Source organism: Pleurodeles waltl, chromosome 6 (assembly GCF_031143425.1).
Source record: "Pleurodeles waltl isolate 20211129_DDA chromosome 6, aPleWal1.hap1.20221129, whole genome shotgun sequence".
NCBI lineage: Eukaryota > Metazoa > Chordata > Amphibia > Caudata > Salamandridae > Pleurodeles > Pleurodeles waltl.
In genome coordinates, this window is record NC_090445.1 from 578,882,785 (window position 1) to 578,897,540 (window position 14,756).

A 14,756-nucleotide genomic window follows, 5' to 3' on the forward strand; every position below is an offset into this window, starting at 1 on the left:
ACAGGCCGATAGGGCTGGGGCCAAGTCAGCTGTCGTCTCTGCAGGGCTTTCAGGTCAGCAGTTCTTCTTCTTGTTGTAGGTTGCAGGAATCTGGTTTCCTGGGTTCAGGGTCACCCCTAAAAACTCAATTTAGGGGTGTGTTTAGGTCTGGGGGGCAGTAGCCAATGGATACTGTCCTTGAGGGTGTCTACACTCTCTTTGTGCCTCCTCCCTGTGGGTAGGGGGGCACATCTCTAATCCTATTGGGGGGAATCCTCCAAAACAAGATGGAGGATTTCCTAAGGCAGGGGTCACCTCAGCTTAGGACACCTTAGGGGCTTTCCTGGCTGGAGGGTGACTCCTCCTTGTTTTTCTCATTATCTCCCCGGACTTGCCGCCAAAAGTGGGGGCTGTGTCCAGGGGGGTGGGGGGGGGGCATCTCCACTACCTGGGGCATTGTAACATGAAGCCTGAGCCATTGATGCTCACTGCTAGGTGTTACAGTTCCACCGAGCTCGTGGATCAGGGAGTCAGCGGGCCACCCACTCCACCCCCACCCCCTCTTTTGCCTCAAAACCTTCCTAGTCCGTTGGGACATCCGGGTCCACAATTTGCCATCATCTGACCCACTGGGAATCCATTACCACGGACAGGTTGGTTTTACAGATCGTCCAAAGGGGCTACCACCTCTCCTTCGAGACTTCTCCTCCAGCCATGCCACCATCATTTGATAACCTGTCAAAGGATCATTTGGCATTTATCTGCAAGGAAGTCAATGCTCTCTTGGCCAAGGGAGCCATACAGAGGGTCCCTGCACCAGAAGTAGGTCGTGGTTGCTATTCCTGCTACTTTCTGGTGCCCAAAAAGAACAGTGGTCTTCGCCCTATCTTAGACCTACGGTTCCTCAATCTCTTCAACAAGAAGGAGAAGTTCCAGATGTTAACCCTGGCTCAGGTCCTTTCTGCCCTGGATCCTGGCTGTTTGCGTTGGACTTGCAGGACACATATTTCCATATTCTCGTCCTGCTGGCCCACAGACGTTACCTTTGATTTGTGGTAGGGCATGAGCACTTTCAGTTCTCCGTGCTCCCCTTTGGCCTTACCAGTGCTCCTCGGGTGTTTACGAAAGTGATGGTAGTGGTTGCAGCTCATCTGCACAGGTTAGAGGTCCCAGTCTTCCCCTACCTCGACGACTGGCTATTGAAGGCGGACAAGCCCCAGAAAATTGTCTCCGACCTCCACTATCAAAGTGCCAAAGTCACATCTGACTCCCTGTCAGACACTCTCTATCATTGGAACTGTTCTGGACACAGTGCAGTTTCAGGCTTATCCTCCAGAAAAGTCAGTCCGGGATATTCAGGCTATGATACAGCTGTTTCAGCCGCTATCCTGGATTTCGGTGAGAATGACTCTGAGCTGCTGGACCTCATGGCTTCCTCCATCCTGCTGGTCCAGCATGCCAGATGGCACATGCGGGCTCTGCAGTGGTACCTGAAGTTCCAGTGGGCGCAGCATCAGGGGAATCTCTCCGACATGGTACAGATCTCAATGGGAAATGCGAAAGGCCTGCAGTGGTGGTTGTCGAATCCAGATTGGGTCAATGGCAAATCCCTCTCCTTTCCGCAACCAGATCTCACAGTAGTGACAGATGCATCACTCCTGGGATCGGGTGGCCACATGGGAGAGCCGGAGATCAAAGGCCTCTGGTCTCCGACGGAGTCTGGACTCCACATCAACCTTTTAGAGCTTGGGCGATCCGACTTTGTAGGAAGTTGGCTCTGTATATACTATCTCAAAGTGAGAGATAGTGTGCACAGAGTCCAAGGGTTCCCCCTAGAGGTCCATAGTGGCAAAATTAGATAATACTGATGCTCTATTTTGTGGTAGTGTGGTCGAGCAGTAGGCTTATCAGAGGGTAGTGTTAAGCATTTGTTGTACACTCACAGGCAACAAATTAGAACACATACTCAAAGACTTAACTTTAGGCCAATAGGTTTTTATATAGAAAAATATATTTTCTTAATTTATTTTAGAACTGCAAGAATCACATTTTAGGTAAGTACATAAATTGTTAGATACTTCATACAGGTAAGTATAGAACTTTGATTTAAAACAATAGTACACACAGTGTTGGTTAAAATGGCAATAGGCTATTTTAAAGGTGTACACAGTGCAAAAATCAACAGTTCCTGGGGAAGGTAGAAATTGGTTAGTTTCTCAGGTAAGTAAAGCACTTACAAGTTCAGTCTCCTGGGCATAGGTAGCCCACCGTTGGGGGTTCAAGGCAACCCCAAATCCACCGCACCAGCAACACAGGGCCGGTCAGGTGCAGAGGTCAAAGGAGGGCCCAAATAACATAGGCGTCTATGGAGAATAGGGGTGCTCCGGTTCCAGTCTGCTAGCAGGTAATTACCTGCGTCCTCTGGGAGCAGACCAAGGGGATTTTGTAGAGCAGTGGAGGGGACACTCACAAGCACACAAAACACACCCTCAGCAGCACGTGGGCGGCCGGGTGCAGTGTGCAAAGTAGGTGTTAGGTTTGCCATAGAAAACAATGGAGGGACCCGGGGGCTTCTCGGGCCAGCCACCAACTGGGCTAGGATGAGGGCCTGGACCTGAACTGGTAGGTGGTTCCTCTCGGTCCTGGGGGCTGCGGGTACAGTGCTTGGTCCAGGTGTCGGGTTCTTTTGTTATCAGGCAGTTGCGGTCGGGGGAGCCTCTGGATCCTCTCTGCAGGCGTCGCTGTGGGGGTGCAGGGAGGTCAAATCATGGTGTCCACATCGTTGGAGTCGGCTGAGAGTCCTCTGTGTGGTGCTGCTTCTCCTGAACTCGAGCCAGGGGTGTTGGGTGCAGAGTGTGAAAACTCACCCTTCTGGCGTGAAGTTGGAGTCTCTTTAAAGTTGCTTGCTTTGTTGTTGTTTCTGGACAGAGCCGCTGTGCTCAGGAGGTTCTTGGTCCTTTAGGTGCAGGTCAGTCCTCTGAGTCCTCAGAGGTCGCTGGTCCCACTGAATGCGTTGCTGTGCAGGTTCTTTGAGTCTGGAGACAGGCCGATAGGGATGGGGCCAAGTCAGCTGTCGTCTCTGCAGGGCTTTCAGGTCAGCAGTTCTTCTTTTTGTTGTAGGTTGCAGGAATCTGGTTTCCTGGGTTCAGGGTCACCCCTAAAAACTCAATTTAGGGGTGTGTTTAGGTCTGGGGGGCAGTAGCCAATGGATACTGTCCTTGAGGGTGTCTACACTCTCTTTGTGCCTCCTCCCTGTGGGTAGGGGGGCACATCCCTAATCCTATTGGGGGGAATCCTCCAAAACAAGATGGAGGATTTCCTAAGGCAGGGGTCACCTCAGCTTAGGACACCTCAGGGGCTTTCCTGGCTGGAGGGTGACTCCTCCTTGTTTTTCTCATTATCTCCCCGGACTTGCCACCAAAAGTGGGGTCTGTGTCCGGGGTGGGGGGCGAGGGGGGTCATCTCCACTACCTGGGGCATTGTAACATGAAGCCTGAGCCTTTGATGCTCACTGCTAGGTGTTACAGTTCCTGCAGGGAGGAAGTGTGAAGCACCTCCACCCAGAGCAGGCTTTGTTTCTGGCCCCAGAGAGCACAGAGGCTTTCACCCCAGGGGGTCAGAAACTCAACTCAGTGGCAGGCTGGCACAGACCAGTCAGTCCTGCACTGAAGGATTGGGTAAAATACAGGGGGCATCTCTAAGATGCCCTCTGTGTGCATTTTTGTTTAATAAATCCAGCACTGGCATCAGTGTGGGTTTATTATTCTGAGAAGTTTGATACCAAACTTCCCAGTGTTCAGTGTTGCCATTATGGAACACACACAATCTTCAATGGCAGTGTAAATGTGTTAGGTGAGGGGTCCCTTAGGGTGGCACAACACATGCTGCAGACCTTAGGGACCTTCCCTGGTCACAGGGCCCTTGGTACCACTGGTACCTTTTACAAGGGACTTATCTGTGTGCCAGAACTAGAATATGTCTCTACCAGAAATATCGTTATCGAAGTTAAGTAACTTGTACATCAAGGTCTCAAATCCTCAGCTGGATTCTTATCATTATTTCTTTACTTTCCACATTCTTTAATATGTAGGCCTGCAGGTCAATCATCCCCAGTCGGCATCCACCCCCATTTCAATCCAGCCACTATTGAGGAGCAGTACTAGGCTCCCAAAGGTCAAACATTTATCTTTCAAAAGAGTGTTTCACATATCATGTGCAATTTTACACTCTTCTCAAAGCATCTCATTCAGCAGCATGTCTTTTCTAAGGTAGATGTAATCCTGCATTTTTCTAGTTCTATACTCGCATATTCACATGAAACCTCTTCAGCAATGTTTGGAAGGTCAATAGTGTCTGTCATCCAGCAACTGGAAAGACAGGTTAATACATTCCCAAGCAACGATTCAGTCATTCCCTTTGTGGTGCCATACAGAATTTGCTGAAAGGTTCCCCATTCCACCAGGTTATGAATGAATGAGGGAATAATAATTTATAAAGTGCAACAGTTACCCTAATAATGGCTTCCTGTTGTGAAAAAACCCACCAATAATAGGAAGAAAGCCAACAATCTAAACTAATGTGTAAAGAGATTGTTTTAAGTGGTTCGCTGCTATCCAGATGAGAAATAATTTGACAAAGATTAACAGGTAATTGAGTCCATGCCTTGGCAGTGAGGTAGCTAAAAGAATGACTTCCATTCATTTGGCCACAAAGAAAAGCAACTTAGAGTAAAAGAGCAGTGCTAGAGCACAGTGGCCAAGTTGGTTGGAAACGTTTGAATTGCTGTTGGATATACCCAGGTCCTGAACTGTTTAATGCTCTGTGATAGAAGCAGAACACTTTGAATAGACACCTCTTGTCATTCGTCAGCTACAGCATGCTATGCAGATTTAGAGATATATATTCTGAATTAATCATCACAGATGCTTGATTATCATTGAATCCAGGACTTGGTTGAAAAGGGAGTCATCTTGTAAAAGATTGTCTTCTTAGATGAGGGGGAGAAGTACCCAGCTCAAGTAATAATCACAGTCCTTGGGAGGGTGAGCCACTAATATCACTAAAAAACCTGACCTCAGTCTCCTGGTAGTTAAGACAAAGAGCAGACACGCTTTACTAAATTAATAATAAAGTTGAAATGCAAAGCAGTAAAAATCATAAAATGAATGAGTATTGGATTCAAGCTAGCCTGGATGATGAGGGGTGATACCCCAAAACTTGTCCCAGGATGCTTGTTTCCGCTCCAGGGAGGACCTGGCTTGGCAGTTCGGGCTGGACTGTTCCCATGGGGAGCAGGGTCAAGACTGACTTGCATATGGCTGGGTCCAAACAGGGTGTGACATGGCGAGTATAATAAGGATGGATTAAACCCAGATCTGACTGGGGGTGAGTGTTTGGAAAGCTTCAACACTCCATCTGTCCTTTTATTTTGTGATATTGCTACAAACAAAATTACACCAAAAATGAGGAAAATTCTATAAGGGGAACCTGAGCTATACAGGTTTAAAGTTTTAAATAGAGCTAGTTGTAAGAATCACAAAATACCAATGATAGTTAACTGTCACAGCAGAACAAGACCTTGGTGCAATTTAATTTTAACTGCGATGGACTTTGAGTCAAATACACTCCCTTGATTCATTCTGGTCAAAGAGTATGGCCCTCATTACAACTCTGGCGGATGGTGCAATAGTGGCGATAGTACCACCAACAGGCTGATGGTACATATTGCCATATTATGGCATTGGCGGTTTGGCAAAAGCCAAACCGCCAAAGTAACACACCGACTGCCAGGGTGGTAACGACCGCTGGGCTGGAGACTTCAGCCATCACTAGGCTGCCTACAGTATAATGTCCCCAGCTACCACCATGGTTTCCTTGGTTTTCGTACCGCCACAAAAACCATGGCGGTAGGCACTATCTTTCCCTGGCACTGATAGGGGTCTCTACCGCCCCCTCCCCCTTCCAAGAGTCCTCCCCCGCCATCCCCCCTCCATCCCCTCTCCCCACATATACACACATACATGCATGCATACACACACATATACACACATTCACCCACGCATGCATACATACATACAGACAAACTGCAAAACTCACAAACATACATCCAGGAACACACGCAATCACACGACACAACATGCACATATACACATTTCCACTCATGCAAACACGCATTACACACGCATGCATGCATTCAAACACAGTCACACACACCCCCACACACGCACACAACACCCCCCAACCTCCCCCTCTCCTGTCTGAGAAATCGAGTTACCTGCTTGCAGGGGGTCCTCCGGTAGGAGACGGGACGCGGCGCTGCTGCCAGCAGCAGCGTCCTCCAGCAAAACACGCCAGGCCATATCATGGAACATGATACGGTATTCAGTGTTTTGCTGGCGTGACGCTGCTGCTGGCAGCAGCACCACCTTACCACCGACTGCTGCCATGACCGTTGGCGGAATTCCGCTAGCCTTCTGGTGGAACTCTGGCGACGGTCATAATGGCATGGACGGACTGTAGCCATAGCAACGGTGTGTTGGTGGCCGTCGCCGTGGCGGTAGGCTGCATTTGCCTCCAATCTCATAATGAGGGCCTATATCTTCTGGTGTTAGTTCTTTTAAGTCCTAATCCAACACAGTAGTACACTTGCAACTCCCTGCATGCCCTCAGAGGAGGGGCTTAAAGACTCACATGGTGGCAAGCAGAGGCCAACAGAAGGGTCCAGCCAGGTCCAGTTGCTGCTGGGCAGGTGCAGAAAAAATCTTCTTGTAGTGTGTTGCGTCTTTGTAGCTTTAACAGGAGGTCAGCCTTATGACCCCTGCAGCCCACTTCTTTGTCCTGGGTACACGATGGAGGAACGGTTCAGTCTTCAGCAAGTTCACCCTCTTCTGACCTACCACATTCCAGGAGTGTTCTGACATGGTTACCTGGAGGTGCCACATTTCTGTCTGGAATCTGCTGGTTGGAGGTAATGACCCCTAAGGATGCCCTAACCAATGGGATAAAGGTTTCGGGGGCTAACCCTAGCCACTCTGGGCATATTGAAGATGGCCAAAGTCTTTAGCCACACCAAACTCAGGCTCTGATGGCCGGAGGGGACTGTACTATAGAAATCCTGCTGACCTCCCTCATCGAACACTAAAATCCTGTTTTAGGCAGTTTGTATATCCCCGTTAGACTTGGCATTCTTGGTGTGGTTTCCCCTATCTTTTTGCCTCTGCTTCCTGTATTTTTGACTGTGTGCTGGACTTTGTTTTTGTTTTTTTTGGTACTCTGGGTACTTTCCCACTGCTGACCCGTGCTAAGGTGCAGGTGCTCTCTGTGCAAATTGTACTAGTACGTCCCTAGTAAAGTTTATTAGAGGTGCCCAGGACTGTAAATCAAATGCTACTAGTGGACCTGCATCACTGATTGTGTCACCCACTTAAGTAGCCCTGTAAACATGGCTCAGACCTGCCACTGCAGTGTCTCTGTGTGAAGTTTTAAACTGCCAATTCGACCTGGCAAGTGTACCCATTTGCCAGGCCCAAACCTTCCCTTTTTGTACATGTAAGTCACTCCTGAGGTAAGCCCTAGGTAGCTCCTTGAGCAGGGTGCAGTGTATTTAAAAGGAAGGACATTTGATGTGTTTTACATGTCCTGGTAGTGAAATACTGCCAAAATTCATTTTTCACTATGGCAAGGCCTATCGCTCCCATAGGTTAACATAGGGACTGCCTTTAAATATCTCTTAGGTGCAGTTTCCCATTGGGAGCAGATGGAGATTCAGAGTTTAGGGTCCCTGAACTCACAAATTTAAAATACATCTTTTGGTAAAGTTGTTTTTTAGATTGTCAGTTTGAAAATGCCACTTTTAGAAAGTTTTGACCACATGTGTTTTTCTTATATTTAATTACCCGGGTCTAATGGTTATTCGAGTTATTTGGGTTTGCCTCATTTGTTATGACAACTTTTAGAAATAACTTTTTAGAAAGTTGGCATTTTCTTGCTTAACCATTCTGTGCCTCTGCCTGCCTGTGGAATCCATGTCTGGGTCTGACTGAAAGTTGGTCTGTTTGTGAATTCCCTCTAGACAGTGACACAAAGGGAGCTGGTGAGTGTCCTGCATACCCTGATGAGTCTTCTGGGCTAGAGTGGGGAGGGGGGACTGACACCTCTGTACTTGAAAGGGCTGTGTCTGTCCTCTCACAATGCAGTCTCCAACCCCCTAGTGTGTGTCTTAGGCCAGACCTGGGCAAGGCAGGATCTTGTTAACCACAGAGACTTCCCCTTGAAGTTTGCCTTCTTCAAAGGCAAAAATGGAAATAAGTAGTGGACCCAAAACTCCAGATATTTAGAACACTTCTGGATCAAGAGGAACCTCTGCCAAGGAGAAGAGTTGGAGGAGGAGTACTGCGCCCCTTTGCTCTGTGTGCTTTGCTGGGTTGGCGTGCAGTTGCTGCTTCTGCCTTGGAGGGGAGAAAGAGTGGACTTTGCTGTGTATCCTGCTTGTGAAGGTTCTCCAAGGGCTTGGTCTGAGCTTGCCTCCTGTTAAGAAGTCTCAGGGGCAGCAAAGACTTCACCTACCAGCCTCTAGGTTCACTTGCTGTGGACCCCAACCCACCAGGTTGTGCCTCTTCCAGTTTCCGGGCCTTTGGGAGTGAAAGCTGGTTGAAATTGAGAAAAATCCAGTACACCAATGCCAGACGACACCCGGACTGATGCCGCTGCCTGTCCCTGCACCACCTGCAACTGAAGCCATGAGCCCCGCTGGAGTGCGACGACCCTGACTGACATCGCAGGACTGAAACCACCACAGTCTCGCTGGCGTCCCGTGAATTCATGAGTCCCAAGTGCTGTGTCACTGACGTCCGTAACCTCCAATTCTGCTGCAGCGCCTGCAGCCCCATGGCGTGACCGCGACCACATGAGGTTGCCCCACCGCATCTTGACCTGCTGGACATCGACCTCACCAGAGTGTAATGAACCAAGGATTCCCACCGACGACGCCTCATCTCCACTGCTCCGCAGCAAGGACCCTACACTGCACACCGATGCCTCCGTTCCACAGCACCGGAACTGACGCCGCAATGGATCCAGCCACGCCTCGCTTCTGTGACTCCGTGCACTGGCTTGTTTCCTCACTTTCACACGGGGTCCGTGCGACTCCGTGGCCGGCGCCATTGGCGTTGGATTGTTAGGAACGACTCCGTCACAACGTTGTGATAACACCAAATTGAAGCATTTTTGTTTCTAAGAGCTATAGTGAAGTCTAATCTTTGAAAATTCATAACTTTGCTTGTGTATGTCGGATTTTTGTTGTTTTGGTCTTGTTTTACTCAGAAATATTGGCTATTTTTCGAAAGTGGTGTTGAGTACTTTTGTACTGTTTGCACTATGTTACTGTGTGTGATTGTAGAAATACTTTGCTCATTGCCTTTCAGATAAGCCTGACTGCTCAAAGGGTTGAGTGGGGGATATCCTAGGTGTGTACCTCTCTTACCCTGAGTAGATTGAGGGTCTGTGCTTGGACAGAGTGCAACTGACTGTCAACCAGAGACTCCATTTCTAACAAGCCCCCAAAAAAACTCAGCGACAGACATCTGGTAAAATCAAAGCTGAACTTTCACCAACCAGATAGTGGATATGCACAAAGTGTATGACATTCTTTTTCCCTCCTTCGAAGTGTGCCTTAATGGGTGTATCAAAAACCCCAGCAGATCTGTCAAGCAGGAGTGATATTCAAGCAGGACTTGACAATTTAATGTCAGTGATGATCCTTCCAATCTCCCCTGCCTATTCTGTCAGGTTCATATAGGTCATCTCAGCTCATTCATGTCAGCCTATTGTTTGCTCCTCCGAACAGTAAACTCCTCACCACAGGAGAACTATTAGCTGCCTTGTGAAAGTTTGACAACACTGAAAAGTCTTGGAAGTGTTAGACATGCACTTGGTAACTTTTTTTAAAAATGTATGAAAGTTCTGTAAGAGACAAAATTCGACTTTACCATTTTGTTCAGGTATTAAAACAGAAATATTTCTCTTGCTGTTTCCTAGATAGAGATAACCTTTTATTAAAATTACTATTGTATCCCACTGCTTTCCTATGAAACAGCTAACCCTGCTATTGTGATAATAGCCTTTTGTGTTTAACATTAGCCGTTTACATGCCCTACTTTTAAATACCATGCATCCTGCCTTAATGGGCAGTAAGGTCTCATTAGCGGCAAGTTTTTAATATTTAAAAGGAGGGTATAAGCCTGTCAAAAAGGGCTTTTCTGAAAGGTTAAGTTTGCAGTTTAAAACCTGCACAGCCAGGCTACTGGTGACAGGCCTGCAGTCATGTTTGCATTGTCACTGCAGTGCGTGGCACAAGTGCTGCAGCCCATGGTGACATTTAACTTAAAGGCCCTTGGTACTCTGTGGGTACAATAAACTAGGGACTTAGAGACAAGTTTAATATGCCAATCAGGAATAAATACCAATTTTACCATGTTGAGAAGGAGGCACACTAGAGCTTTATCACTGGTTAGCAGGAGTTAAGTCCGCAGATTTCTACAGCCAGCAAAAATAGGAATCTGCAAAAAAAAACAGCCAAAAACTTGGGTGACCCTGCAGAAAGGGCAGGTATCCAACACATTTTTTCACATAGATCTTATAGAACTCAGGGTGGTCCGCCAAAGTCTTTAATCTTTTCTTCAGCATTCAAGTCTAATTCCATTCAGTGTCAGATGAACATTACAATAACACTGTACTATCTGAACAAATTAGGAGGAACAAGGTCAAGAATACTATCTCAAGAGACACATAAGTCTGGAATTTTATAGTGATTAGGGCACTACAAATCTCCCAGTTGTGCAAATAAACTTCCTCAGTAGGGCCTATCAAATGAATCAAGAATGGTTCCTAAGGAACAAGGTACTAGTCACAATAGTCTGCTAGTGGGTCATTCCCCAGTTAGACCTCTTTGCAGATACAAACAACAGATAATGTCTAGAATTCACCTCCAGGTACTTTCAGCTATGTATGAAGGGGAATGTACTTTTTGTTAAGGGAGTTTCTGTCCACATTTGGCTATGTCCCCTGATACCACCAGTACTCATCAAACCAACATATTCCAAGGCCAGGATGATCCATGTGGCAGTGAGTGGTATTTAGAATCATAGTTCACTAATCTCCTTCACCTGCCTTCGGAAGCATGATGAGGCATCATTCCTGCACTCATACATCCATTCGCCTTGTTTGCATGACAGGAGACTGACAAGCAAACCAGATTTTCGTTACAGATTTAAGACGGAGATTGTGCACTCCATCCTTCCATCTACTGGGCTTCACATCTTGACTTCTGAACTCATCCAGTTTGGCAATTTAAATCATTCTCAGGACTGCATGGGCATTGTTAAGCAACCAACTAGCCATCTGCCTGGCCTGCATATAAAGTCAAATAAAAGGGATGCCGAATTTGGTGCCTGTACAAGAATATCTACCCTACAGCATGCCATGGAGAAGGTTGTATGTCCAGGGCAAGATTTGACCTCTCGTCTGTAAAGGTACATCTGGCAGCTATTGCTGCTTACCGGAAGTGTTCTTCCAAACCTCTTTTTTCACAAACCCTATGATTGCTGTTATACCTTCTCCTCCCTGAGAATTGAATGCAGTCCTTTTAAGGTAATGCATAATCTTTTCACAAGGCCATATACTTCATTTAGCATGAAAAACAGCTTTCCTAGTAGAAATCACCTTGCAGGTAAGGATAGTGAAATCCATGCTGCCATGAAATGTGAGCGGCTTTCTACACGAAATAAGTGGTTATAAGATCACAGCCTGTTTTTTTGTCCACAGTGATGTCAGTTTTCCACCACACAAATCAGACCACTACAGTACCTACTTAAGTTTCATCAAAACCTTTTGTATCCTGCAGGGAGTTTTTTTGCACTCTGGGTATTAGAAGAAAATTGAAATTTTACCTAGGCAAGACTTTAAATACATGCGAAAACAAGGCATGTCTTAGTCATCTAGAGACCTAAAACACAACTTGGGCCATGAAAGAACAATCCATTTGAAAGTGGATAGATTGTTGCATTCTTCCTTGTTATCAGTAAGCTTATACAACTTTATTGGGTAGACTTAGGACTTCTTTCAAATGAGGTAAAGTTTTTGCTACTGCTCTGCAGAGGAACATCTTTATTAAGGAGTTCTGCAAAATAACTACTTTAAAGTTAATGCACACTTTTATGAGCCACTATTGTCTTGAGTCAAATGTCACAAGAGATTCAAAAGTAAGGTGAGCCTCCCTTGATAATAATTTTGAGTACAGTGCTTTTTTCCTCAATTTAGGGTATGGGCTTGATATACTCTTCAGTGTTTGACTGGTTACAGAGATTCGCTGTAGGGGGAGTACAAGCTGCTTACTTGTAATGTTCGCTCTTCTTCATGGGATTATTCGTTGCACAACACCATTCATCTCAGGTAAAATAGGGAGAATTACACAGGATCCTTAGTGTCTGTAAAAATTTGAACTGACCTAGCTGCCACTAATAGAGCATGAAGGAATGCTGGAGGAATATGCTTCCTTAAGTGAGCTATCAGTTTTCCAGCCTTTAGAAGCTGCAAGCTATCTATTTGCCCAGACTTTCTTTCATGTTTCATTTACAAACGTTTTAGGAAACAGTTACATTTGTTTTCTTTTTCAGCAAAGGGTTTTTTGTTAAACAAAAGATAAATATGTAGCCTATGTATAACCTGTATTAAGGCATCCAACATTAGCACCACCATATTATGTACCTGCTCATCATTCGTGTATGGCCTAAGACCAGCAATATATTATTGCAAATGCTGGCTGATTTGATTGAATGTATCCTTCTCACTGTGTACCATAACGCTGTGCATGTTTCCAGTTTTAAGTATGTTTGCTTTTAGTTAATGTATTTATATAATGTTTAGTTTGGATTAGGCTTTGAGGTCTCCTATGTGGATTATTGTGGGTGGGAATTCCAAGACGTTTACTCTCACACTGCATCACAAATCAGGTTGCTATCTCACAGGAGCTGTGTAACTGTATAAATGTAGAGCTTAGGCCTCTTAGAGAGATGCACCTTCGTTCCATGGAGCTTGCTTGTTTTTTTCCATTGTCAATGCATTTACTGATCAGAAGCTGAGTTCACACAAAGCCCAGCTTTGCAGGCCTCAGGCAGTCTGTCCACACCAAACAGGTGTGTGCAGATGTATTGCACCTTTCATAAAGGCAGATATTTCAGTGCTAATTCTCATTAGCATAGATTTATTAGGAAGGAAATTATATAGAATCCTATTTTGCTTATTTTTCTATCGTTTTCAAACTATTCAGTCTTAGTCATCTCATTCTTTTAATATTTGTGAAAACACTCTTGTATGTGCCCTGCATTGTTTGTGCTTGTTCTAAAATAATTGTGAGAGGAACCCACTATAATACCTGTGTCTATGGAAGGTGACATTTTGTTCCTGATATGGATTTCTTCAAAGTAAGTGTGGAAAAGGTTTATGGGGTTCCACCTATCTGTTTTCCCCTGTGCAGATGGTAGGTTGTTACACCTGTCCTTCCTAAGAGAAATCTAGCTGCTGTGCCCAGGAGTGTCCCTGTCACACAACACTGTGGAACCTTATACTATGTTGTGTTCTCATTTGCTTCCTCAAATCATTCTTGTGCCAACCACAAGAATTTATTACATCTGTACAATCCTAGCAATGGCACAATCCTAGTAATGGCTTATACTCCTCGAGAGAAGATAATGGCCACAAGTCATACAGGGAATAATGTAGATTTTCCAAAGCTTGTACTTCACAGAAAATTGGATAAGCCATGAAATTTATAAGCACCAAGTCTGTGAGAGCCGGTGACTTGAGAGTCTTCAGAGTCTACAGTGAACCAGCATAGGCTTAATAGTCTATTTAAAGCTGCCCATGTATTCCTTGCAACGACAGCTAAAAAAAATACTTGGGCTTGTGACTGTCCAGCCAGTCCAAGTTAACTCTAATCCTGACTTCCATGGTCTCGACCTCATGATCTTTGGCAAATACTCCTAACCTTTTGTCGGAATCCCACTTTGCCTTCCATCTGCAACTCTGCCAGCCCCAACTCCTCTTAATATGGAAAAGTGGGAGCATTGCCTGAATCTCTTGGGCAGGGCATTTTGGAGCTAGTCAAATTTGTCCCTCCAAGTAAACATGTTGGAGTAGAAAGCATTTTCTTGCATCAAAATCCATTTCCTGAAGTGGCAGAAATCACACTGGTGGTAATCCACAAGGATACTGCACCATTGGCATTCTATAAGACAGATCAGTGGTATAGCCAGTCTGACACCTATGCTGGTTGATTGCAGTCCAGTGAAAACATGCCTCACAGGACAGGATGTTCCTGCTAATGCTCTACATTGTATCAACAACAGTAGAGCCCATGGCCCGAGCAGACTGTTACACTTCCCACGAAAGGGGCAAATTCTCCTAGGAGTCCTTGCCCTATCTTCAAAGGTTGGGATTGCTCAACCACAGATGATTTTGCCAGTCACCTAAACACCTGATGCAACAGTTCCATCTCCTGGTTGGGCAGAGGACCGGATTCTCATGGTATTGCATGATGGTGGTTGGACAGAAGCGTTTTTATATTCATTTTCTGCGACCACTCTAATTTGAAAGAGTTTCAAAAGATGAGACAACCCAGGACGACTGATCATTCTAGTGGCTCCATCCTGATTCCTACAAGTCTAGATTGTGGACCTACTCCTTCTGCTTCAGGAAGACCAGATCCATCTTCCTCAGCATCC

General features: G+C 45.8%; 1 protein-coding gene across 4 annotated transcripts in view; it reads left to right on the forward strand.

Moving 5' to 3' along the window:
• FKBP5 (FKBP prolyl isomerase 5) overlaps positions 1 to 14,756 on the forward strand; it is an 805,772-nt gene that overhangs the window by 730,745 nt on the left and 60,271 nt on the right. The gene's annotated exons all lie outside the window — the stretch shown is intronic.